Source organism: Mesoplodon mirus, assembly GCF_964341445.2.
Source record: "Mesoplodon mirus genome assembly, chromosome: 14".
Taxonomy (NCBI): domain Eukaryota; kingdom Metazoa; phylum Chordata; class Mammalia; order Artiodactyla; family Ziphiidae; genus Mesoplodon; species Mesoplodon mirus.
In genome coordinates this window covers 81832152-81859902 of record NC_138990.1, presented here as the reverse complement: position 1 = coordinate 81859902, position 27751 = coordinate 81832152, and positions in this window count along the sequence as shown.

Below are 27751 nucleotides of genomic sequence, written 5' to 3'. Positions count from 1 at the left end.
CGAGCCCTGCTCTGGGAAGGTCCCACATGCCGCGGAGCAACTAAGCCCGTGAGCCACAGCTACTGAGCCTGCACATCTGGAGCCTGTGCTCCGCAACGAGAGGCCCGCGCACCGCGATGAAGAGTGGCCCCTGCTCGCCGCAACTGAAGAAAGCCCACGCACAGAAACGAAGACCCAACACAGCCAGAAATAAATAAATAAATTTATTTAAAAAAAAAGATAATCACAAATTATAGCAAACACCTGTGGGACATGTTTGACCTGTCAGGTGTTAATTAGACACTTCAGGTACATTTGCTCTTTCAATCCTGAAACAATTCCACTGTCAAGTTTGACAAATGGGGAAACTGGACTTAAAACAGCCGAAATTGTTCAGCTGATGAAAGCAGGTGCTGGGGTTCACTGAAGGCAGCCCCAAGCATGTACCTGAACAGCACACTACAGTGACTTATCTTGAGCTTTCAGTGGCCCTGCAAAACCAGCGACCATCTCCGTGACTTCTCCGTGCTCTGTTCTGATCAATGTTGGAAGAAATCCTTGTATGGCCGGTTGCCAGTCCAGACAACACGTTGCATGGTGGGTGATGAGCATGGCACTTTTCTCCTCAGGACCGGGGAGTGGGGTGGGGGGTGACTGTTTTGGGAAATGATGATTGTTGAGACCAGTTCCAAACCACTCACACCCTCCAGCCACCTCCGGGAAGGCTGCTTATGACCTCAGTAAGATGATCGGTACCTCTCACGTAGAGCCAGACACACTTGAAAAAGAGAAGCCAAATCATGACTTTTCTGTTCTCCAGGACCTGTGGAAAACACCTATAGGATCAGTTCTCAGGCAGAGGTGGGCATATCTGTGAATCTATCTATCTATCAATCCATCTATCTGCAATTATCTACATATCTCTCTATTATCTATGTATGTATGTATGTATCTATAATTATCTGTTTCTCTCTATTATCCATGTATGTATGTATGCATGTATGTATGTATGTATCTATCAACCTTGTTCTAAGCACCTTTGAATAGAACACTTAAGGGCCTCATTTCAAAGCTTTTGATTTCCAGTTGTTCCCTCCTGACCCACCTATTTAGGCACCAAGGAGTCTTTGAAGTACCTGTCTTAATGAGATGACGGGGAAAGAGGAGAGAATTCACAGTTGGCCGCTGCTAGGGCAGTTGTGAGTTGAGCCGGAGTGAGGGACAGGTCGTCACCTCCAGGAGGGGAACTTGCTTTTGACACTCCTCCCTTTGTACACGTCTTGGAAGGCCAGGAGAAACATGCAAAGAAAATGGACTTCTTTGGGCAAATATCCCCAAGCCTAAAATTTGTTTTAATGAACATTTGGACACATGAGAGAGAAAGCATCTAAAGTATTTGTATATGACAAATAAACATATGTGTACATATACATCTGTATATGTGCACATATATGCATGCACACATACGTACGTACATGCACATACGTGTACCAGACATGCATGGTCATGTTTTATCTTTATTTGGTTAAAATATTTTAAAATATTAACATATACTGATTATTTTCTAATTACAAAAAGAATACATACTTGAGGAATACAGAATGCCCATAGAAAAAAAATCATCCCTTCATCTCAAAGTAGCCACTGTCAAGATTTAGAGATATGCTTCAATCTCTCCTATTTTTAAATCAAAGCAAAGCATGTACATAATTTTGAAAATCAAGTAGTCATACAAGACTTATGATAAAAAGCAGCAGATCCCCCCTCTAGGCCTATCATCAAGTCAGGTTTCCCAGAGGAAACTGCTTTCAACTGTTTTAGCTGTCACTGCTGGTATTTATTACCATATTCATAAATGATATTTTATGTGCTATTTTTGATTTACCAAATGTAGACATTACCTGTTGACTTCTTACTAGTTAGGGATTTAGGTCTCTCACAGCCCCTCTGCCCTTTCACACACACTCACACATGCTCACACTTCCTCTCCCACCAGTACCTTTTATTATAAATCAAAATTCATATATAAATACAAAAATCCTGACTTCAATTCCAGTGTGTATGTGGGGACTTCCCTATATTACCAAGCAAGTCTTCACCACCAGCTGGATGTCCTACAATTCAACTCAGTACTATGTACCTGGAGATAGTGTCAGATTCCACAAGTTAAGGGCTCAGTCTTAGAACACTGCTTCCCTCCCTCCCCCAGCACCCAACACTTCAGAAACCAGTCGTGAGTCCAGGTTGTTACTTGTGCTTCTGAGCAACTGCCTATAAATCAGAGGTTCCCATGACCCCCTCCCTGGGTTCAATTAATTTGCTAGAGTGGCTGACAGAACTCAGAGAAACGTTTACTCACTAGATTACAAATTTATTATAAAAGGGCAGAACCCAGGAACAGACAGATAGAAGAGATGCATAGGGAAGGTATGCGGAAGGGACACGGAGCATCCATGGCCTCTCCCAGCACCTCCATGTGTCTGCCAACTCAGAAGCTCTTGGAACCTATCCTTCTGGGTTTTTATGGAGGCTACATTATGTGAACATGATTGATTAAATCATTAGCCAGTGGTGATTGAACACAATCTCCAGCCCCTTTTCTCTCCCTGGAGGTCAGGGGGTGGGACTGAAAGTTGTAACCCTCTAATCACAAGGTTGGTTCCTCGGGCAACCAGACCTCATCCTTAAGTTACCCAGGGCTTTCCAAAGCCACCACATTAACACAACAACATACCTTTATCAATCCTTTTCTTCACTTAGAACATTCCTATGGTTTTAGGAGCTCTGTGCCAGAAATGGAAATGAAGACCAAATATATATTTCTTATTATAACTCACAATATCGCAAACACAAATTTATATAGAATTTAAAACACTTTTATTTATTTAATTTTACTTTAATATTTTATTTTTAATTTATTTAACTTAAATTTAAAATAAATAAAAATGATAAATCAACACTGTATATCACACTAATGTTTACATTATTTTGACCATGTAAACAGTCTATACCACTAAACCATAAAGTGTACAGTTTCCTGGAATTAATACTTATTTCAAACACATCAGGTGATGGATCAGTTCCACTTTTCCTTCCCTGGAGACATAAATCCTCAGGTGTTCTGTCCTTCTGCTACGCTCCAGGCTGGTGGCACCCTAGGCCTCGTCCTGAGAATCCCCTTGACTTTTCTCCTGTGTTGGATCCTCTGATTCCTGAATCTGCTCTCTTTTTCTTTTGTGATTTTCTATCTGGTTTTTGTGGCCTGTATCTTCTAGACGCTTCCTAAGAAAGGACGCATGAAAGGAAATAATTGAGACTATGTTATCAGCCTGCGTCTAGTCTGGAGACCGAAACCACATCAGTAATTCAAACAGGGCAAGTTTAATAGTGAGAATGATTAACAAGTAAAAGATAAGAGAGAACTCTAAAGAATGTAGGAATAGCAAATGTAGGGAGTAGCTACTACTTCTAGGGCTGAACTGAGCACCCAAAGGAGGAACAAACTGGGAAGGGTATCCCCTTCCCCAAGGCTGAGATTCAGAGCTCACTGGAGAGACTGTGGCTTGGCTTCTGGTGACAGAAAAGCTTACAGGGTGCCATGGGCTGCAGTCGGTATCCATTGGGATGCTATCCATTAGGATGCTGAGAAGATTTGCTGAAGGGCAAGTGACAGTGGGTCTTCTGTATGCTCTTGGAAGCTTTGTCATCGAATGAAGACAATGCACACTGGGCACAAGAGAAGCCCCTTCATTTGCTACCTGGCAATGTCTCTCTAGCACCCTTTATTGATGAAGCCTAACTGAGTGGGTGTTGAAGGAAAAATGTTTCAGCGTTCATCTCCATTATCGCAAAGTAGGGCAAAGAAGGGTGGGTTTGGAGCTGAGAGGCAATAAATTGATAACTGGTACATTTTGCTTGCTTGCAAGTATCTGCAATCATTTTCCCTCAGAAATGCTTTATTGTCTCCACTTCTAGTATCATGACTGGAAAATCTACTGCCATGCTCGGTCCTAATTCCCCCTCCCCTACTCTTGCCCAAGAAATATTTTACTATCTTTTCTTGTCCTTAATGTTAGTTCATGATGATATGATTTAATGTGGGTCTATTTTCACCTACTTTAAACACTCACTGGGCTCCTTCCATATAGGAATTCATGATCTTTTGGTCTGATAATTTTCCCTTTGTTATTTATTTAATAATTTCTTTCTTTCATTTTCTCTGTTCTCTCCTTCTGTTGCTTCTATTATTTTACTGTTAGGAATCCTGACCCAATTGTCTAATTTTCTTGGCTTTCCTCTTCCATTTTTCACCTTTTTTTCCTACTTTCTGAGATTCTTCAAATGTATCTTCCACCACTCTTACTGGATTTTAAAATTTTCTGCTATTATTTTTTATTTTTAAGTGCTTGTGTTTATTCTCTGATTGTTCCTTTTTTTTTTTTTTTTTTTTTTTTTTTTTTGCGGTACGCGGGCCTCTCACCATTGCGGCCCCTCCCGTTGCGGAGCACAGGCTCCGGACGCGCAGGCTCAGCGGCCATGGCTCATGGGCCCAGCTGCTCCGCGGCATGTGGGATCTTCCCGGACTGGGGCACGAACCCGTGTCCCCTCCGTCGGCAGGCGGACTCCCAACCACTGCGCCACCAGGGAAGCCCTGATTATTCCTTTTTATAGCTTCTTGTTTTACATAGGGATGCAACATTACTCATTTCTCTGAGGATATCAATTATGGTCCTTGTTTTCAGTTTTCTCCTGCCCCTTATATTGTTCCTGTTATTCGGTTTGTTCATTTTTATTCTGTTTTTCATTTTAGAGACTTTTCTTAAGCATATTAATATAAAAAATTAATAAACAGAAACCTCAGTTAAATAGAGTTGGGAGACTAGCAGGGGGCACTCTCACACCCTGCCACAATAGCAGAACCCAACGGGAGGAAGAAAGACATCTTCTTTCCTGGCAAAGACTCAGCCAATGAAAAGGCACAGACTCTATGTTTACTATAGCCCTCCTCACTTCCTTCTCCTGTCTATAAAAGCGGTCTCCTTCCATTGCTGTTAGGGGACTTGTGCATGGCTTGCCAGGTTGCAGACCCTGAATTGCAATTCTCTACTGATATTTCATCTGGCAGTCTATTTGTTTCAGGTCAACATGATGTTTTGGTGTCTAGTCATATATAAGTGAGTTAGTACCAAGTTGATTGGATGTTTGGTGTCTTTCTTTCTTCCTTTTTTTTTTTTTTGTCAGCTAGTGGTTTTCACCATAGAATGATCAGGTAGACCTGGTCATTTTGTTAGCGGGATGCCAATTGCCAGTATGTATTGGTTTTATTTATGCGTAAGTTTCTCTAGAGGAGAATTCGTCAATCTTCTTCGAGAGGAGGTGGTGGTGTGGGACTGATTGTTAGCATTCTTACCAGAGAGTGATGGAAGGGACTTCATTTATGTCTTTGAGTCTAGAGTCTGGGAAATGTTTTCAGAGAATGGGGAGGGATAGTTGCCTGGATACAGAGGCTGATGGGGAGGATCTGGGAGTGTAACTGCACCTATAAGTTGGGTACCTGTTTTGTTCAGAGTCAAGACTCTTCCTTTCCTTTCTTAGCTCTGCAGAGTCAATTGACTTACTTCTGGGAAATTAGAAGGAGGAGAATGAGGCAGATCTAATCTAACTAAGGTGGTAGAGCTATGTTTGAGGCATCCATCAGAGGCAGTCAGTAACAAAGCTAAAGCTCAAGAATTTCTGAAGAGCTCCTACCAACTGTAGTTGTTTTCTTTAATATCCTAATCACCCTAGGATACAAAATCTAAGTGACTAAATTTAGTAATTTAGTGGGTCTGATCCTGCTTTACCTCTTTTCTAGTTGCCAGCTATCAGTTTACCCCCAAAATGTGCAAACAAGATTCACTGTTCCTAGACAGTCTGCAGTATATTTTTTCCTTCTTCTCTCTCTTATAAATTCTGTTTTTGCCTTTATTATTTGACACAGTCTCTCTTCTGTATGTAAAGTGGACCACATAACTAAATGTCTCTGAGTTATTGCATGATACTTCTCTTTCTTCTCCATCCATGGGCATTTGGTACTCCGATTTCTCAGTTAATTTATCCATGCTCTTAACATCTTCCAAAAGTAATTTTTGTCATCTTTTACCCACTACTCTTTCTCTTTTTCCCTGTGAATTATTCCTTTACTATATTTTTAGTTTGGTTTTGGGGAAGGTACAGAAACAAATGCCTGTGTTCATTGTTTATGTTTTGGAAGATATTCTTTAAAAAGTAAATATCAGCTATAGTTCCTGCTGAAATTAATAGACCTGTGAAGATAAAGCTAATTAAAAATCCACAACCTGTGAATTTACTAATTGTTTTTTCTTTGGTGGATTTTAGCTGATTTTCCTGCCTCAGAGTTGGATTCACACAGTTACGTGTTGAAGATGGATGCTGTAACACTGTTAATTGGTTCATGCAAATGATGAAACTAATACAGAAATGAGAGTTGATTCTGAAAGCAGAGACTTTCTTAATGAACTGAGAACATAATTGTTTCACATTAAAATCACTTGATGGGGAGCTTTTGAAAAAAACAAATGCCCAATACCAGATGAGTAAAATCAACATCCATAAGGATGGAAACCAGGAGTGAATATCTAAAAACAAACAAACAAACAACCCAAACAAAACTAAATTATTTCAGTGAACAGGTAGGTTTAGTCACCTCTGGTCTATGCTGAAGAGTAGGTTGTAGCTCACATAACATGATTTTAGGCATTGGTCCTCAAATTTCAGTTGATACAAATATTGCCTATAGAGTTCAATCTCTCTGAGATTTTGATTTGTTAACTGTAGCACTGAGCCTCGCAGTATAACAAGCTTCCCAGGTGATTCTAGAGAAGGTGGTTTGCAGGTCCTTCACTGACTTAGCATTTTCCAGGAAGACCATCTCTGTCTCTTCAGATTCCACTTTATCTTGAGTGTCAGATTCCTGAAATTTCATGATTAGAAATTTATTCTAAGAATTTGCTTCTGTTGGAATATAAATTTTTCCAGAAATACGTTCTTACTCTGTTTGTACTCACCCATCATATCCCCATCCCTGTGATGAGGTTATATAGTCTCTTATGGGTACCCTTCTACATTTTCACCTGAAAAAGCAGCACTTTTACTTTTTGATAATTTCATAACACTGTCATGAGATTGTTATATATCAGGGATATATAACTGTTATATATCAGAGATATATCTTACTTATCATTATAAGTCAGCACCCAGTGTGTTATCTGGTACATAGTAGATGCTTAGTAAACACTTATTCATATCTGTCTCACCCTGTTTAGTAAGAACATGTATTATTTATCAACTCCCTCCTGGAAATAAGATTTGCTAAAAGGAAATTTGGAGAGTAATGGCAATGCTGTGTGCCTTCAGGAGAGAGGCAAGAGGGTCCACTAGGAAGAAGGACACAGAAAAGGGATTCTGGGGAGGATAGGGCGATGCTGTCTTCCTTCGAACTTTGCCTCTGGTCTGACCATGTGAGACAGTCATTGGAAGGGAGGAAGCATGCTAGCAGCCAGGTAAAGGATAATTAGTCTCAGCTCAAACCGTATCATCAGCTCCCATGGTCTCTCGGTGCAACACCACAGCCCACTGCCCACCTGCAGGCGGGGAAGGCAAGGCGGCATTATCTCCATTTCACAGACAAAGGTGGTTGATGCCCAGTGGGAATGGGGTCATCCACCTGGTTTGGTATGTGATGGTGGTTATAGGGGTCCAGACGCCAAAGCGCCTTACCTGAGTAGTCCTTTTCAAGAACTTCCTGTTTCTTCTAAATTTCCACTGAACTTTGAATACTTAGGCAAGTTTACTTAAGCTTTTGGTTGATCAGCCATGAGATAGACTTTACTTCATGTAAATCGAATCCATCTGAGTTTACCTTTTTCTTAGTTCTTCTTTACCTCAGAGAAGTCCTTTCCATGGAACAGAAGCTTGGACCAAGGCAGGGGAGCAATGCATGTGAAAATTAAAGATAACACTTTTGTCTTCACCAATTCTTACATCAGAGTTACTAGATGTAACTTTCAGTTTATTTCTGTTTGATTATCTCTACACCCTCAACTAACATTCAGTAAAGTACTTTTTATACATCAGGTATGCTCTGGCAGGGTGAATAAATCAAACTTCATAAATGAAATATGATTTAACAAAGAATCCATATTACAGTTTCAGCCTTCTTTTCTCTTCATCTCTGATTCTTTGTCCTGGCAGAGATAGTTCGTGCTTCCCAAATATTCCCCGTGCTTCCCTTCTTTGATGGGAAACCATATGAATGGTTCCATCTAGTCTAGTGAGAGATGAGCACAAGTGATCGGTGTCACTTCTTGTCGGGGACAATTTTGAGCTGGTGTGAACTTTCTTGTGTTCTCCCTCTCCCCAAGTGGAGGAAGGGGTGGGGTGGCTGCAGAGGAGGTGGCCGGGTGGGCCCAGGGAAACCGTGATTCCCTGAGTCACTGTGGGAAGAGAAATAAGGAGAACGGCCTCACTTGCCTCAAATAGGGACATGAGTGAGAAATAATCACTGCCATGTTAACCATAGAGGTTTCAGGATTTATTTGCCAGTATGGTAGAACCTAGTCTACCCTGATGTAGGGGAGCAAAACTTCCCACCCCAAAATATCTCTTTGGCATGTGCAATATTTCGAGCTGAAAAAAATCAAGACCCAAACGAGGAAGAAACCTTGACTTTCCCCCTAACTGTCTAAAAAATGTAGATAGAGGATCTGTTTCAGAACAGGAGCCTTCATCAGAGATCGGTAGAATTTGAACTACTTGTGTAGACAAGGAAGAACCTAGCAAAGTCTATCTGTTAAAATTCTTCTCCTTGTCCCCTTGTCTCTGCATGGCCCAAAGAACATTCGTTTACCAAACATTTGCTTTTCCATCTCCAAGTCAACTGCCTCCCTCTCCTTTGAAGTCCCAAACCACTACCCCCAACATCCTCTTTTGTCTTTAACTGAAGATGGTATTTAAGGTGATGGCTTCAGCCATTTTGGTGAGTTAATCGGTTTTCCTGGTCTCTCCCATGGAGACATGTTATTAAACTTCTGTTTGATTTTCTCCTGTTAATCTGTCTCATGTCAATTTAATTCTTAGACCAGCCAGAAGAATCTAGAAGAGTAGAGGAAAATTTCTTCCTCCCCAACACTGAGTAATAAATACTTCCCTTTCTCTTTATGAATATAGTTGAGGAGAATATGACACCTGTGTTTCCCAAACTTGAGAACGTACAGAACACTTCTCAAAGGAAAAAAGAAAAAGCCTCTCAGACCATTTTATTTAATAATTGTTTTAGGTAAGTACATACATAAAATTAAGGAAAAATTCTTATGCTTATAGCTTTTATGTAAATCTAACACTCTCCACCCCCCAAATTAAAAATCATATAGAAAGTGTAAATCAATTCATTTTGTAATTGATAACATTTGTGTTGAAATAAAAGCGTGTGCATTATCTTTAGTAGTTGAGAAATACAATGTCAAGTTCAATTTTACGTATTATTTGTTGCTCTGTGTTGACTAAAATGACTTTTATGCAGAGAAAGCCTGGTTGCATAAGAATGCTGTAGAAAATTGCTTTAAAAACTTCAGGCCCTTCTTTGCTAGCTCAGGATAATTGGACTTTTCTCTTAGCCCAAACTCTGCCTGGAGGCAATCCTCAAATGCCTATTTCAATGAGGCAACTCCTACTCATTCTATTAGCTGTCTCATTCATTAGAGGGAAAGGTTAGTACTGCATTGTTAGTTAAACCTGCATTAAGTGGATATCTAATCCAATTATTGTTTGAATTAAGACAGAGTATTTGTTGTGTATTTGCTACTGTTTCTTGCTAATCAGCATTTTTAAGCAGTTCACAGGAATTCAGGATCCACCCAGTGAATTGCTTGCAGTGCGTTTGTCCAGAGTGCCAGAGCAAGGCTCTTCTGAGTTAGGCGTGCCCAAAAGCCTAATCATCTTTCTAGTAAAAGAGAACAAAATTACAAAATTTTCATGGATCATTATTTTGGACCTGTGAGAATATGTCCAAAGAACTAAGAGTTTATGGACTTCTAATTAGTACAATATTTGAATTTGGGCTTTTGGAATCAGACAAACCTGGATTCTAATCTTGAGGTCATCATATAACCTTGGGCAGATGACTTACCCTCACTGAGTCCCTGTTTATTTGTTGTAAAGTGGACATAATACTTATTATGAAGTATTGGGATGATTTTTTTTTTTTTTTTTTTTTTTTTGGTACGCGGGCCTCTCACTGTTGTGGCCTCTCCTGTTGTGGAGCACAGGCTCCGGATGTGCAGGCTCAGTGGCCATGGCTCACGGGCTCACCCGCTCCGTGGCATGTGGGATCTTCCCGGACCGGGGCACAAACCCGTGTCCCCTGCATCGGCAGGCGGACTCTCAACCACTGCACCACCAGGGAAGCCCTGGGATGATTTGATGAGATATACATGTTCAGCACATGGCATATGGTGTCATTCAATAAATGCAAGCCGTAATTGCTACTCCCCTGGTCTAGTTACTTTTCTTCTCAGTCTGTCTGGGTGGGTCAGTCTGTTTCATTTTGTTTTCCTATTCTAACATCCTAAGGTAGTTTCTGAGCTTTGGAGAAAAAAACATCTATCTGCATAGTATTAACCTTAAAAATGATCCAGCTTTTGTTTTAGCAGCTAATCTCCTGGTCAACTGCATTAGTCTTTGGTAGACTAGTTGAGATGGAAATTCTGTGAAAGTGTAAGATTGAAAAATATAGACAGCCTGTTTAGAAATAAGAATTATTTAGTAATCAAGGGTATTATTTAGAAAATGTTTTAGGTGTCTATTTTCTCCTTATTGAAGTACAGAAATGCCTATACTATGTATATTTTTTTCTCTCCATTTTTTGGGAGACATTTAGCTATCACTATGATAATCTATACTTGACATTTTCCAGTGTTGTCATTAACTTTATTCTGTCCCAAGGAGTTATGAAGAGCAGTCTCTGGTTTATAAACTCTGAAACTGGCGTCCATAAGTCATCCTTTGTGGGTCCTGGCCTCCACCAATGCTATGGCGCTACCCTCATGGGGGTTGTAATTTCGAGCTTTTAACATATCTAAGTCCAGAAATGGGGAGGAAAAGGAAGAACTCATGAGAGAGTCTCGATGTATCCTATGATCAGTTCCTAGTTTAGGCTTCTAGGAATTTTACCCTGTATGAGGTAGCTATTTACCCAGGAGTGTCAGCTTATTGCCTGAGTCTCTTCATTTTACTGTAGAGAATTTCAGTTAGTTGAGAAATGGAGATTCATGAGGGCTAACCAATTTCATCTTCTAAAAAATGCCACAACTTTTGAAAATGTTAGAGGCTAACAAATATCCATGCCTTACTGTGAACTAATTCTTTTAGGTTCCTTTCCTCTGAAAACCTAGCTTGGCTCCCTTGTCGCTGAAGAACTTATTATTTTGATTGATGGGAAGGCAGTGAGAGAACTTTGGATCGTGGAGCACTGTCATAGTCAAACAGACCTGGGCAGATTCCTGCATGGGGGCTGAGGGCAACTTGAGGCCAGAGACCGCAGAGGAGAGACACACTAGTAAAGGTATAAAGAAGTGGAAGATGTCAGAAAGAAACTTTTTATCAACAATAAACTCTCTTTTAATATTTGCCTAAAGTGGTCCTTGATACCAAGAAAAGAGGCATGGGAAATGTTAGGAAAGAGAAAATTCTTTTACCTTTTTTTTTCAGAGACTTCTTACATCCTGTCATAATCTTCCCTGAGAGGGGACCTTGAGCAAATCAACATCTTGACTTTGCATTCTCTCATCTGTAAAATGGGTTGAATGTTCCTTCTGTACATTTAAAAGGAAGGCTGTAGAGATGAAACGTGAAGCTGCTTTGAAAGGGCAAAATGCTATGCAAATGTGAGGAGTTACCATATTGACCCTGGGGTAGACAACCAACCACATGGAAACTAGCTCTTTCTCTCTTGTCACTAGCAAGGAATTCTGGGAGGTGCATATTGCATTGGCTTGACTGTGGGAGAAACTGCTTTCTTCCTGTTCAATCTTGTCCTCACCTGTGAAGTGGAATCTTTTTATGGACAGCCATTAGTTTCTCTTCAAGGAGTGAGAAAATAGAACTGAGTCTCTGCTAATGTTTTTCCCTTTGATTCTTTTATCATTTGGAAAAGGGATACATTTTGAGTCCCTTTCAAGTTTCTCCCAGGTTCTGCTGAGCACCTGGGTATAGTTTCTGAACAAATCAAGCCTGATTGTTGAGACTTGAAAGCTTCTGTAGGCTGAGCTGAGGATTACCTGGGGCACAGCAGCATGACTCCTCTGCAGGTGTTGATAGACACAGGAACATGTGTTGCTTTAGGCTAGAGAACATGTCCTGTGATGGAGGGGGTCATCTGCGTTCTATTCCTGACTCTACTATTGCTTGCTGTTGTGATATCAGGCAGGCATCTTTTCCTTCTACTTGTCTTTCCTCATCTGCAAAATGGGAACAATGCCTGTGCCTTCATCAGACAGGGTATTAAGTGAATGAGGTAAAATGTCTCAGACCCAGTGAATACTCAATAATGTCAGCTATTACGGGTGTCTAAGGATCCTTAACTCCTTGGTTGGGAGAGGCTGTGTGGCTGGAGAACTTGAGGCTAGAGATTTAGGACTCTATGGAAAATAAAAACTGAAACTAAGGTAAAGCATTATAGGTGTTAAATACTCTATGACAATGGGAAAATGGAACTTGACAAAGCTGATTTTGATGTTAACTTCAGAAACTCATCTGCTACAAAATGGTGCCAGGCCTACATTAAGATGCCAAGCCCTTGTGTTGGGAGCTCTGTACCTACTTGACTTTCTGGGATAATTTGGGATGGATTTTCTATTGTTGTGTTGAAATATGAGGGAGAGAGCAAAATCCTCTTACATCTAGATACTCCCCATTTTATGGGACAAGACAAAAGAATGCATGAGACGTCAACATCAGAGTATCCCAAGGAGTAGACTGAGACTGTCAAGGGTTTAAGACTTTCAAATAATCTTTATTTCCACTGATGCTTTGTTTTCAATATAGTACCATGCTATCACTGCAGAAGGAAGCCACTTATAAATGATGACTCTGAAAAGTTATTTGTCAAAATTCAAGTAACTGAAGTAAACACTTTTCTGCACTTGACATTTGTTTGGCTAATTTTCATTTATCTGTGCAGTAAAATAAACTGAGTTGTAATCCCATGTACTATATAAGCTCAGAATACATTTTATCCTTTTATCCCAGAGCCTGTTTTTTGATTTTTGTGTGAAAGGAAATAGTTTATTCTATTTTCTGGGGTGCTATCTCCATCACTAGAATCTTCCTGAACTGTGGCTAGAATTAGGCTTTCATCGTACTTCCCAAGTGTAGTTACCACTCTTGGAATGAAGATGCAGGATTCCCGTGATCCTCTCTTTTGCCCGATGCTTCCTCACTAGCAGAGGGCTTGCAGAAGGAGGCAGGGTTGGGGGCAGGTCCATTCTAGGGTGTGGCTTCTCTCAGCAACCCCACTCTCTTTCTCTTTCAAGTAAAGTGGATTATGGCTCCAGAATTTTCTTAGATTGTACAGAGACTGGTTCCTTCTCCTTGGGACTGTTCCCCCAGTGTCATACCAAGACTTGGAGAGCCTCTCTCCTTCTAACCAACCCTTAACCGACCCCGGGAATTCTGGGGCCTGTCTTTCTTTGTTTTCTTTTTTGTTGTTGTTGTTTACAGTATTCTTTTATTTTTTATTTATTTTTTAACATCTTTATTGGAGTATAATTGCTTTACAATGGTGTGTTAGTTTCTGCTGTATAACAAAGTGAATCAGCTATACATATACATATATCCCCATATCTCCTCCCTCTTGCATCTCCCTCCCACCCCTCTAGGTGGTCACAAAGCACCGAGCTGATCTCCCTGTGCTATGCGGCTGCTTCCCACCAGCTATCTGTCTTTCTTTAAATCATATCCAAGTAGGGCTTTTCTCCTCCTCCTCACATTTCTCATAAAGAGACTTCTTCCCCATTCTGTATAAACAGGGAGTTTGAGAGTGAACACTTTGGATTTCCCCCACTCCATTTTCTCCTCCCCGAGGGTTGAGGTTGTTAATTGGGTTGCTGAGAGGCTGCCATCCACGGGGCGATATGAAAGGTCATTGCTTAGTGTCGCCTTGTTCCTCTGCCTGTGTCCAGAGCCAGTGGTTACACCTACTTCCTGTCTCTACGTGATCATCAGACTAAACAAGATCTTCACTCTAGACTTTGGCATCTCTGCCTACTACTGCGCCATGTGTTAAGATAGGTTCTCTAGACTGTTCTTACAGACAGGTCCCAAGGACTAGATTTGAAGTTGGAGAAGGAAGCTGGCTCTCCCCACAAGCTTTATCAGACAACCCAGACTTTGGGGCTGATTCAGCATTTGTTTGGATATTAATAAAACGAATGCCTTGGCATCCCCTTTCACTTATGATCCTTGAGTAGATTGGCTCAGTTGCTGAGAACCCAGGAGGGAAGAGGAGCGAGACTTAGGCCATGACCACAAATCCTCTCGCAAGGTCTGAACCTAGGGTAGCGTTGTTTCCATCTCCTCAGCTGCTCTAACCTCCAGCCAGGTGTGGACCTTGCCCCTCCTTCTCTCTGCCCAGGCAGGCTTTGTGTAAAGAAGCTTTGTTTCTGTTCCAAAAGGATGGCCTTGACAATTCCCATCCCACTCTCCTAAAGTTGGGTTGAGTCTATGGAGGAGCTTCTAGGAAACAGGATTGACTGGAAAGGGAGAAAAAACTACAGTTTCTGGAGAAAGTGATTTCCCTACAGGCCTGTTGGGAAAAAGGGTGGATACTAGTACTCATTCTGGGAAGTGGGGTTTTTCATCTGAAAATCCTGGGGTTGCCATGAGTAACATGGGTCTGACACTATGGTCACCCACCATATATAGAATTCCAGGTAAGAAGGAAAAAAGGAAAAGGTGATGGCAGTGTTGAAGGAGAGGGGTAAGAGTCTACACAATGGGTTTTTCTTAGGACCCCACTTAAGGTACTGTAGATACTGAAGGGAAATGGCAATGGAGATTCCCTAGAGCAGGGAAAGCACATTGGTGACAGGTGCCCATTGGAACCATTTGGAGGCCACTTCCTGTTGGCTTGGATAGAGAAGAAAATGGCAGCTGAAGAGATATCCTGGTGAACTCAGCCTTTCACAGACGGAGACAACTGAGCACTGGGGCCCACAGGGACAAGGGGCAGCTGGTGGGGCTGAGGTCTAGAATACAGAGCTTGCTATCTCCTCCTGTGATGTATTTCCATTTAGGTGAGTGTGGTCCAAGGTCAATCCTGTGACAGCTGCCTTCATTGAGCAGAAACTGATGGGGAACACAGTAGGATTGGAAGGTGTGTGGTCCAGTAAGAGGAAAAGCAAAGCTTCCTCTGAGCATCCCTCTGAATGCTGAGGAGAAGGTCGGCTGGGGAGAGCCATATGTATTTAAATTCTGTAAGGTTATAAGATCTGAAGTGATTGTCCTGGGAGAATAGTGTGAAATGGCTGTTGAGTCCAAACCAGCACTATTTTTTTTTATTAAATATTAATGCCACATATTTCTGAGGGGTTCATAGAACAGATGTTAGGCCTGACATTGTGGTGATTTAATTGACTAAGAATATTCCCTGTCATTTTTATCAATGTCTGGCTTTCCAATGGTTGTTAAATAAGAAAATATAAAACACAGGAAGGGATGATTAATACTCTGTTTCTATCCGTGGTTACCTGCTGATATGGCCCCCTAGAGAAGCAGGAGCTTTCTCCAGAGTATTTTTCTTGGAGGCAGAGACAGGCTGAGCTGACCCAGTCTCTCTGCAAATTGTTCCACTGAGCCCCTAGCTGGAGAACAGCCCACCCTCTGAGCAAAATTCTTTCTTTCCTTTCATTTTAAGAAAATAAGTAAATTTTAAATAAGTTTTGCTTTAGTGGCAAAAACTCCTAGGGATTCTGACTTTTCCTTCTTTTTCTGAACCCTACCCTACCTCCCCAAGTCATTTCGTTCAACATCTTCCTAGATTTAAAACAACAACATCGACAAACAACAAAAATCTCTTCAACAGCCAAAATCTTTGCTGAGGGACCTTTCCAAGTAGAATCCAAGGAAGTGGATAGAAGTTATTCTGAGCAAATTCACAGTGACATAAAATGTAGCTCAGGGTGATTTAGCAACAGGAAATATTTGCTAAGTAGATAGCTCAGGGAAGAACAATTCTAAAATGATTCTTGGTCAGGTGCAGCTTATAATGGGCTTATTCATAGAAAAAAAAAGTCCAAGGTCCCTTCCTCACAAAAATTACTTTAACATGGAAAAAAGGTCATCACATATTTGCCCTGTAAATGCTTTGCATGTATTAAATGGCACTGGCCTGCCATGCTGAAGTCTCCATTACATCCTCAGGGGAGGGCAGCCCGTGGTCAGAAAGGGAGAGAGGAGAAGATGTGTTGGTCTCAGCCCTGAACATTAAATCATGGTGGTAATGATTTTAGAGGAAACGAGGCAAATTTGGGCTGAACGAAAACCTGCGATGTGGCTTGGGAATTACCCCTATGGGCTTGGGAAAGGACTAACCATTACATTGCCCGTGCCCGTGGGGCTGTTTTTGCCCTCTGCTTGGGGGATTTGCTCTCTGTCTCAAAGGGACAGGCCAGGCCCACCTGCCTGCTTCCAAAATTCCCTTGTCCTCTCATCATCAAAGCAAGTTGGCACATGTCATGGGCTGAGGGGCGTTAAGGCCCAAGATGTAGAAGTGGAAGTTCTGTTGGAAGTAATTTATAGGATGCAGAGAGAAGAGACACTGGTGTGGCAGAGGGACCCGAACCCACCCTGCTGGCTAATGTGAAATGAGAGGTGATTGGGTGGGGGGTCCTTGGTTGAAATTCACCTCAGCATATTATAGGACATGCTTCAAGGAAGCAGGGCCAGGCCCCTCTACATGGTGTAATTTAAGGGACACAAAAGCTCTGACACCTGCCCCTGCCAACATGCTACTGCACCTGCAAGTCACCCTTTTAGGGCCAGTCTTTTTTTCTTTTTTTGTAATATTTTTTAATTGACATATAGTTGATTTATAATGTTGTGTTAATTTCTGCTGTACAGCAAAGTGATTCCAATCCATATATATATATATATTCTTTTATATATATTCTTTTTTATATTCTTTTCCATTATGGTTTATCACAGGATATTGAATAATAGTTCCCTGTACTATACAGTGGGAACTTGTTGTTTATCCATTCTATATAGAATAGTTTGCATCTGACATCTAAATAGTTTGCATCTGCTAATCCCAAACTCCCAATCCTTTCCTCTCCCACCCCTCTCCCCCTTGGCAACCACATGTCTGTTCTCTATGTCTGTGAGTCTGTTTCTGTTTCATAGGTGAGTTCATTTGTATCACTTTTCTAGATTCCACTTTTCTAGATTCCACAAGTGATATCATATGATACTTGTCTTTCTCTTTCTGACTTACTTCACTTAGTATGATCATCTCTAGGTCCATCCTGTTGCTGCAAATGGCATTATTTTGTTCTTTCTTTATTGCTGAGTAATATTCCCTTGTATATATACACCACATCTTCTTTATCCATTCATCTGTTGGTGGACATTTAGGTTGTTTCCATGTCCTGGCTATTGTGAATGGTGTTGCTATGAACCTAGGGGTGCATGTATCTTTTTGAATTATATTTTTGTCCAGATATATGTAGGGCCAGTCTTTAAAAGCAAGGCCTGACTTCTAAAGGACTCTTGGTAAAGTACCAATATGCTTCCTTGGACGTGACACCAATAAGCTGATGAACACACAGGATGGATCAGTTGGCGACTGTCAGTCTGGGATGCCAAGAGCAGGTTCTTGCAGTGAGAAGATATAAAACTGGTAAGTTTTGACAAGAGCAGGGAGGATGGGAAAGCCCTAGGCATCTATCTTCTTTCTATGGGCTGTCACAATGTCAAGGGCAGGTTGAAAGCACAGCAAGAGGGCACTGGCCACCTGGAATCCTCAGGAAGAAAGCTACCCAAAGGAGGATGAGAATAGTCAGAGCCTTGTCTTCTCTCTCTCTCAGCTGCCTTGGATGGAGTTATGTTGTTTCCTACCCAGATCGGTACCACTGTATACAGTTCTTTCTTAAGGGACCCCAAGAAAACTGCTTTCTTACACCTGTTCTGTAGTTAACAGAAAGGGAGCCCCTAAGCCCAAGCCCCAACATTGTCCTAAGAAATGTTTATGACACAGGAAGTCTCAACTCCTCCCCAACTCCCCATCCGATACTCTGATCATCAGGTCCTGCCTTTGCTGGTGAATTTCCAGCACTAGACTAAGGAGGCAGAAACACAAGGCCTGGGTGGGAAGTTAGGGGATGTTTATAGCCATAGAACCAAAATACAGGAGGAAGCAGGTGGACGAAATTTGCCTAGGTTGCCTCTGTGGGCATAAATCACCAGCTTTCTTTCATTTAGGGGGAGGATCCAGCGTTCCTGAAACAGACCCATTTCCCCCCAGCTTTTTCAATGTGCCTTTTCATGGATTTTGCTTTCAAATCTGCATGAATTATTTTTCTTCTATTAAATATTAATGTGCCTTTCTAAGTAGAAAAAGGGGGCAGCATAGGTCTGGTACACATCTTCCCTGCCACTATGTGCTGCTGCTGTGGGATTGCAGCAAATGCCAACTCCCAACACATTATTAAATCAGGCCTGCACTGAGCCCAGATGTTACACTGGAGACGCACAGTGGATACAGGTTAAAACCAAACAGCGGCCGGCACCCGCTTCTCTCCGGTGGGTGCTCGCCCTCCTACATCCTCACCCCTCCCTCCTGCCCTGCATGGCCACCGTGCCCTTTAGCAAAGTTGCCATCAGCTGGGCAGAGCTCACTCTTCCTGGAGCAGTAATCATGGGAGGGGGAGTTATTTTTGTCAGCCTGTTATATTTTCCCCAATGACTCTTTCTACTTGATTAGTTCAGGATCAATATGTCTGGTAGGCAGAATGTGATGGGGAGGGTGATTTTTCAGTTTCAGGAGGAGCTCTGCTCTGTGTTCAAGTGGCTCTCCTCTTCACGGTGACTCCCCACTACACACACACACACACACACACACACACACACACACAATCTCTGCTCTCTTCCTTATCTAAATTCTACTCACTTTTACGACCAAGATGATTCAGTCTCCACTCTGAAGCCTGTCGTGTGATCCCTAAACCGTGACCTCCAATGAAACTATGATGTTTCAGACAATAATTGTTACCTAGCGTGGGTTCTGGTTCCTTGATAGGCTGTAAGCCCTCCCACGTTCACATCCACATTCCCAGTGCATGTGAATTCCTCCGAGGGAATGAATTACATCTCAAAAACATGGAGTGATGGGAAGAGCACAGGGTTTGCAGTCATAATCCTACAATCCTGTGTGTCTTTATTAAATTATTTGATCTCTAGGAGCCGGCTTTATCCTCTTCCTCCTCAACACCTCCATCATCACCATCATTTCCGCCACTCAGATCAGTGCTTTTCAAATTTTAACGTGTATATGGATTACTCTAGATCTGAAGTGAGCCTGAGATTCTGTATCTCTAACAGGCTCCCAGGGGATGTTGATGATGCTCGTCTGCTTGTCACACTTTGAGAAGCAAGGTCCTTGTGAATCTTAAATGAGATAATATATGTGAAAGTGTCTTATGAACTAAAAGTCCCTCTATCATTGCTAAACCTGAAATCGCCCTCGTCTCTTTTTAAAAAAAATTCCTACTTCAAATCCATCATCAGATCCCACTGATGGGAAGGTATCCTGAATCCAGCCATTTAGGACCCCCTCCCTCACTTCCAGCCTTGGCTAAGCCGCCATCATGTCTGTTGTCTAGAGATGATCGCGGTAGCTTCTTAATTGGTCTGCCTGCTTCTATTCCTGACCCTTCTCCCACTCCCCTCTTGAATTCCAGTGGTCCTTTTTCCAGCCAGCAGCCAAGTGGTTCTTTTTATAGTATAAATCAGATCATAAAACTCTTCTCTCTCAAACTCTTCAGTGGCCTACTAGGGCCTTATCAATATGGCCCTATTGTCATTTGCTGACAATGCTCACCCCCCTTCCCTCTGTAAGAACATGGTTTACTCTAGTCTGTTTCTCAGCTTTCCCATCTACGGTAGCAATCCCTTTGCTGTCTACCTTCTCATCTGGCTTTATTATGTTTTTCATGGCACCTTCTACTACCTAACATTCTATTAAATGTTTATCTGTGGTCTGTCTCACTGATTCAAAATAAGCTCCGTGGGGGCAGAGGGTGGTCTGACTTGTTCTGCTCCGTATCTCCAGCATCTGGAGCAGTGTTTGGCATATACTAGGGCTTTAGGTAGTTGCTGAATGAAAGCATAAATGGATTGTTCTTACTTCATTGAATTGCTCTGTACCTCATGCCTGACAGAGTAAGTGCTTCCTAAGCGTTTGCTGAGGCAACCATTGATTGGGTTTTTAAATGTGCAGTCCCTGGATGTCTGTTAGTGGGAGAGTTATTTGTTTCTGCCGTGGGTCAAGCCCACTAGTACAGGATTGATCTTCATGATTGAAAAATGTAGATCTTTGAGCAAGAAGTAGAGGAAGATGTCTGAGTTCTGGGAAGCGATGATTGCGGGGGTTGGAGATGAGTTGCAGTTATCTTGGCCCCTAAGGACAGCTCATCTTTACTTAATTGCTTCTTAGCCAAAATGATGCTACACACACACACACACACACACACGCATGCGTGCACATGCACACATATGCACACACACGCACACAGCCCAAAACCAACCAACCAAACCAAACCGAACCAAACCAAAACGAAACAACAACAAAACTTAGCCCTAAAAGGAAAAAGGCAGATTGAGAATCTGGGTTTCTGGTAGGGTAAAAGCACTGTCTAAGTGACTGCACACAGGGGAGGCTTCTCAAGTTGGATAATGGAATCTCTTTTTGCTTCAGCTCATCTAAAATAGCACATTGATAAACTGAACCAAATGTGGTGCTACAGCTGGTTTTATTGGTCATTAACATTTACAGAGCCATGCAAAGTCATGTTTTCCAATTTTGAGATTAAAAGATTTAGCCAGCCTAATTATCTGCCTCCGAATGGGGACCGCGTCGGAGTGCAGCCAGCGGGACGGAGTCGCCTTTGTCTTCCGTGATGCCTTCCCCTTCACGGTGCATGTGAATTGAAAACAGATGCATTTATGGACCTTTGGCTGGATTTCACCCTAAAGCAGGGCAGGCGCTGGCAGCTGTCCTGGAGTTTACTCTGGACTGCTCCTGCTAGTGCATTGTCTACATTTTAAGGCTGTACTTTGCGTTCAGGAGACTTCCTTGTACATACAAGAAAATGGCATCCATCCTTGAAACCAGACTTCTACTCAGCTTCTGACTGTTTTTCTCTTTTCTGGTCATCAAGGCCAAGCCACTAGTTATGTTAATTAAGTGTGATGAAAACCTCCACTTGAGTGAGATTTTTGGTGGGAATGAATCAGCTCATCAGAAATAATGCTAACCAGACTGAGTGTCCTGATATTTGGTTCAAGAAATATGGCAGGTGGAGGCAAAGACAGAGAAAGAAAGTAAGTGTAAAAGGAGAGGTGAGGGGGCCAAGGAAGAAAACCAACCAGCATTTTATCAAGACCCTCCTCCCTGAGTGTGGGACACTGAGGTAAATGCTCTGGGGAGGCCAGGGCAGAAACATGAATGGGATCAGCCTTGGCTTGGTTCTTGGTGCAAGATGTGTACCATTTGACCCCATCCAAAGGGTGGTGGTTCTCTTGGTGAGGATTTTCACTTAGGGCCCAACAGGGATGTCCTATTGATGTGACTGACTCCATCAGTGGCATTCCCCCCTCCTGCCCATCTGTGTCTCACCTGCTCTTGTCCAGCCTGGGAAGCCCCCATTGGAGGCAGTTACCCAGAGGGAAATGTAACTACCAACGTATAGTTGGTATAGTTCTTCCTGAGGCCAGGAAGAGGGTTTCTGGCTGCTGCAGCTTTGTTGGTTCCACATTGCCTAGCTCCAATTTAGGGAATATTTCTGGACTAAAGAGGAGACATAGTCTGTTCTGTGGTTACTTAATTTCACTGTATGAGTTTGACCAATCTGAGTTAGAGTTTCATTTTAATTAGGGCTCAAGGAGCAGGGCAGCCTGGTGGCAGGAGTTGAGATTTGAGGGATCCCTCATTTGGCAAATGAGAGATTGGCCAAGTCTTTTGTTCTTCCTGGGCCTGAACTTTCTAAGGTGCCAAATGAGGAGAGTTTGCCCTTCAAATCGACTTACATTCTATACTTCAACAGCAACAGTGGGTAGCCATGGGTGGTTCTGAGTGTAGGGGTGGCCACGATCTCTATGTGCAGTAAGAAACCTGGCAGCATTACTGAAGGTAGATGGAAAGGGGGAGAGACTGAAGACAGGAAGAACATTTAAGGAACTCTTGCATAGTTCCAGACCATGGTTTCAATTATTATTGGTTCTGATGTTTTTCTACCAGAGCTCCTGGGCTCTAGACCAATGTCCTCCTGACCACTGATCCTTGCTTTTTAATTTCTGTCAGTTATGAGTTGAACTGTATCTTTCTCCATTCCCCGCTCCCCGCCAAAATATATGTTGTAGTCCTAACTCCAGTACCTCAGAATGTGACCTTATTTAGAGATGGGATCTTTACTGACATAATCAAATTAAAATGACATCCTCAGGTGAGCCGTAATTCAATCCAACTGATATCCTTATAAAAGGGGGAAATCTGGGCACAAGGATGACAGATGCCTAGGAAGACTGTCATGCACAGATGAAGGCAGAGATCAGAATGATGTTTCTCTAAGCCGAGGAACATCAACGTTCGCCAGCAAACCACCAGAAGCTAGGAAAGAGGTACAAACCAGATTCTCTCTCACAGCCCTCAGAAGGAGCCAACCTTGGTCTCAGACTTCACCTTGATCTTCAGCCTCCAGAACTGTGAGGCAATACATTTCTGTTGTATAAGCCTCACAGTTTGTAGTGCTTTGTTACAGCAGCCCTAGCAAACTAATACAGTATCTTTCTGCTCCTATGGTTTCAGACCCTTGGCTTGCTGTAACCGCTAGCAATCATTAATTTTTTGATTTCAACTTGATTTCTTCTCAATCTCTCCAGAGGTATTAGTCTTTGTGCTGTAAAACTTAGACTCTGCTTCCTACATGGCTCTTTCTTGGGTCTGTCCCTATATTTGCATGTAGCTCTCCACTAAGTCTCTGCTAGGTGTGGTGTGAGGAGGTAAAGGTGCTATAAACGGGCAGCTTTTCTAGCCACTGAGCTGTCCTTTTACATCCACTCTATGCGGCCACCTATGGGCTCTTGGGGTCTAAATTCCCCACCATGTTCTCACTAACGTTTAAAGCTGAATCAGAAGGAAAGGCCAGTGACTTAAAACTCCTCTGGTTATTTTTCTGATTTGTTTGCATATAATTCCAGCATTCTTGGTCCTGTTCCAAAATCATCCCAAATTCATTTATTCCAAAGTATGGCTTTAAAGTTGGGGATCAAGTTATAATCTGGCGAAACATAAATGAAATAACATGACAACTCTGAAAAATATTAAATTCCCAAATGTTGACAGTACACACAAAAAGTATAAGAACTCAAAGGGACTATACGATCTATTCAAAAACCTAGGTTTCTGATGGTCATATTCCCTTGTGGTCTTCCAATATGCACTTTCTCATTAAACTTCTTATTTAGTATGAGCACTGGAATTTGATCTTAATATAAGATACATTGCTGTGATCATTTCTGGCCAATCTTGTTTTACTAAGTGAAGTCAAAAGAGGCACACTTTGCCATCAATCAACAGACATGCCTTGACCTTGTGCTGGGTCGCACAAGCTCTCTGCTGGAAATGTAAACATGGTCTCCATCCTGAGTGAGCCTTCCATGTGGTTGGGAAGATAAGGCACCCAGATGCCAAGCACTTAGAGAACAATTAAATGCTAAATGATGTTGAACTGGCTTTAGTGCAGAAGGAGTCTGATTTCATGGAGCGGTTGAAAAGGTTTCCTGGGTAGCTTGGAACGTTATTTAGTTTAGAAACGTTAGAAAACGTTAAGATATTCCCCTTCTCTCCCCTCTCAATTTTTTCCCTTCTATCTGCCTGTATTATTGGTTGTTTGATTACAAATCAGACTCCAGAGAGGAAACACAAAATGGCCCAAGAAAGAAGCTGATGGGAGAGACTCTCACCCTTGATGCTGTGATGGAAACCTTATTCACTGGAAATTTGAATAGACAACACTCAGCAATCATAAAAATAACAGCCTCCTATAAGTCCAGGCTGTCTCTTCAGATTTTCTATACTTTAGTTATCAAAAGATCCATAATTTTCTAAGATATATATGAAACTTAAATGAGAGCATGGGGAGATCCTTTTCTATTTTCCCAGTGGAGGAGATAGAAGACATGTTCCCAGCTTGCCATTTGCACAGATGTGTTTCTAATAAAGCACAATGAGACCTCCCATGTCCCCTGTCCCCTTCCCATTAGCCGTGAGGCCATGCAGATGATGGGTGAGCTCACAGGCAGGCTAATAAAGCCACTGTGTTCTTCTCTCCTCACACGGAAAGGGCCTTGGTTTTTTTTTCCCATGAAATTGCATATTTAATTTGAAATTGGGAAAAAAGAAGAAGGAAAACAACTTTCCAAAATATGAGACAACAGTTCTCTTTAATGGGAACCACATTTTTCCTCTAAATTATGGTACCTGAGGGTCCCTGTGCAAGGGTTGGGAGGTGATGAACGTAGGCTTTGGGAGGGTTTGGGGAGCTGTGCTGATATTTTGGCCCATCTGGGTTCATGTCTCTTGGGTTTCTTGGGATTCATGGAATATATCTGGCTACAGTGAAACATGAGAAACCCTTTAGAAAAGTGCAGTGGAAATAAATAGCAATGAATATTTATGTGCCTAGACCAAAGGTCAGAACTCTTTTTAGTTCTCAGGGCCATTAGTGGGGTTAAATAAGGTCTATGGGGATTGTAGGTTCCAATGACAGGGCTGAAGTATAGGTCATGGGGGAAGGAATGAAGTAGATGGGTTGAAGGGAAACGAAGAGGTAGATATTTAGGAAAGAAAAGGGGATACAGGAAAAAGGGTCCACTAGGGATTAAACTAGTAGTAACCAGCAATAACTTCTGGCTCTACTTTAGGTTAAATCATTATCCTTGGTTTAAAGCAGGATTGCCATATGATTTTTAAAGGTGCTTAGACTGATGCACTTTCTACAGCTTTCTTCTCATGGGGTAAAGAGTTGTTTGTATAAATTACTGGGTGGGGGAGGCAGATCAGAGTTAATAGAGCCTGCGGAACTCCCTTGAGTCAAGGTGCCAGGGGTGAGATGGTGGTAACTGGCACAGAGACTAAGCAACTAAACCCCCAAGATTGTCCTCTCCCCCATTCACTTTGCTGCCTCCTTCTTCCTGTTATGGGGTCATGTTTGCTGGACGCAGTTGTCCATCCTGACACTGAAGGGGAAAATGATTTCCACCGTTCCAATAATCGCTGATCACCCAGAATCTTGTTTGGAAATATTTGGAACATGTTGGACAATTAATCAAAGTAATTTTCCTCCAAAGATTAAGCAGAAAGATTTGGAGTGACATTATTTGAATAGTATTTGAAAAAGCTACCCGAGAAAATGTCCTTCAATACAGATTTCAGCATAGTGCAAGTATTTCCTGTTATAAGCAAAGAGAGGGGATAGGATTTTTTTGTTTGGTTGTTTGTTTTTTGTTCTTACATGTTTGTTTCAGCGTTGTTTTTTTTTTAACTCCAGGACCACTTCCTTCAACTATCCATGTATCCTTCCTTCCTTCCATCCATCCACCAGCAAACATTTATAGGAAGTCTTCTTTGTGTCAGGAACAGAGCTAGGCACTGTGAATAGACAGATGGATGAGAAGTGATTCCTGCCCTTGGGGAGCTCACAGTCCAGTGGGAGAGAGAGATGTAAACATTAATTACAACAGTGTGATGAATGCTTTAATAAAGTTCAGAGCAGGGTGCTTGGCTACCCCACAGAGCTGGAGGGCAGCGATCATCTATTTCACCTTAGCCATCTAAAGGTCTTTGATTCCTCCAAGAGTAAACTGTGAGCCCCAGACCTCAGGAGAGCTGGATTAGGTGAAGCTTTAAAAGACGTCTTGCAGGTTGCAGCTACTACTGACTCAAAGACAGTGAAGAGGCCAATGACCATGAGATTTATTCCCAGGGCTCATGGATTTATGAATTTATGTCTGGGTCTCTTTTCTCCCTAGAGCGTAAATATGCTCTAGTATGGGAATGCTCCATTCCTGCTCTAGCCTGTCTCCAATCTGCTGTTTCACTTGATTTTTTTGTCCTTATCCAAAGAATTTCACTAAAAACTGAAATGAGGTAGGGACTGAGTCCCCCACTCCATCCAAGGCCGATCAAGCAACAGCTGCCGAGGGCTTAGACCATGTTGAGCAGATACTCTGTAATTTCTCTAGCTCCTTTTTTGTCATTATTTATCCAGACACCAGGCTGCAGTCAGGAAAAAGGACAGTGACAACGGGAACACATATGTCTCTGGAAGAATGCTTTCAGGAAGAAAACAAATGTAGTCAAATGATCCCAGTGTTTTTTGTTTGTGTGTTTGTTTTGTTTTACTACCAGGAGCAACAATAGAAAAAAAGGAAATATGAAGTTGGGAAATCTTTTGTTGTTATTGAGGTTTGAATATTTCTAGTTTCAGAGGTTTGTGTCATAGTGGAAAGATGTTCATTTTTATCTCAGTGAGAAGCATTATTAATGGCGTTTGCTATTGAGGAGAAGATCTCCAATGAAAGAAGGGACTAGTCTAGATTTGCACATCGCCTTGGATGCATGGTCTTAGAAAACATCTGAAAAACTCAGTGTAGAGAGAACATTTTCTCTAGTAGTTTAATGTTCTCCTAAAATGTAAATTTGGGTTGGTTTGGGTTGTTGAAAGTTCGAGCTGCCTGGCAGATATTTCTGTGAATTATTTGGTTGAAATATATTACCGAGCCTTTCAGTGACCCTGAAAATATGATTTTTAACAGTTAAGACAGGAAAAAATGATCAAGACCAGCTAAAAGGAGAGGAGGATGGAACTGATAGTTTTGAAGTCACAGAGCCTAAATTTAAAGGCAAAACAGATAGAATGAGAAAGAAAAAAGCATGGTGATTACTTTATAAACTGTCATATTTGGGGCATTGAAGGTCTAGCTTTGGGGAAGGCAGAGTTGGAATTTTCTTGGCCCTGGAGGGCAAGGATGTACGTGGAAATGTAACTTACATTTCTACACATCTGGGTGGAATGGATCAGACCCAGTGACACTTAATCTTATCCCTTTCTGCATCTTTTAAGCCCTGGACCAGAGGCCACAGCAGGTTGGACTGGCACTTTGGGAGCCTGCTTCAGGGCAGGGGCATAGGAATTGGCAAATTACACAGTCAATAGTGCCTGCATAAAGCTTTGAAACTCCTGAAGGAAGGCACCACACAGAATAAAACCTCTGTCCCACATCTGCCTGGCTTCTTTCCCAAGGTGAGAGCACACCTCACCTGGTGCTGGGGTCACTGCTGACTCTGCCTCCCAGACCTCCCCTGCCTTCCCATCCTCCGTCCCAGCTCGTGATTGGTCCTGCCTTGCTAGAGTCTTACCCTTCATATAAATAACTCCTG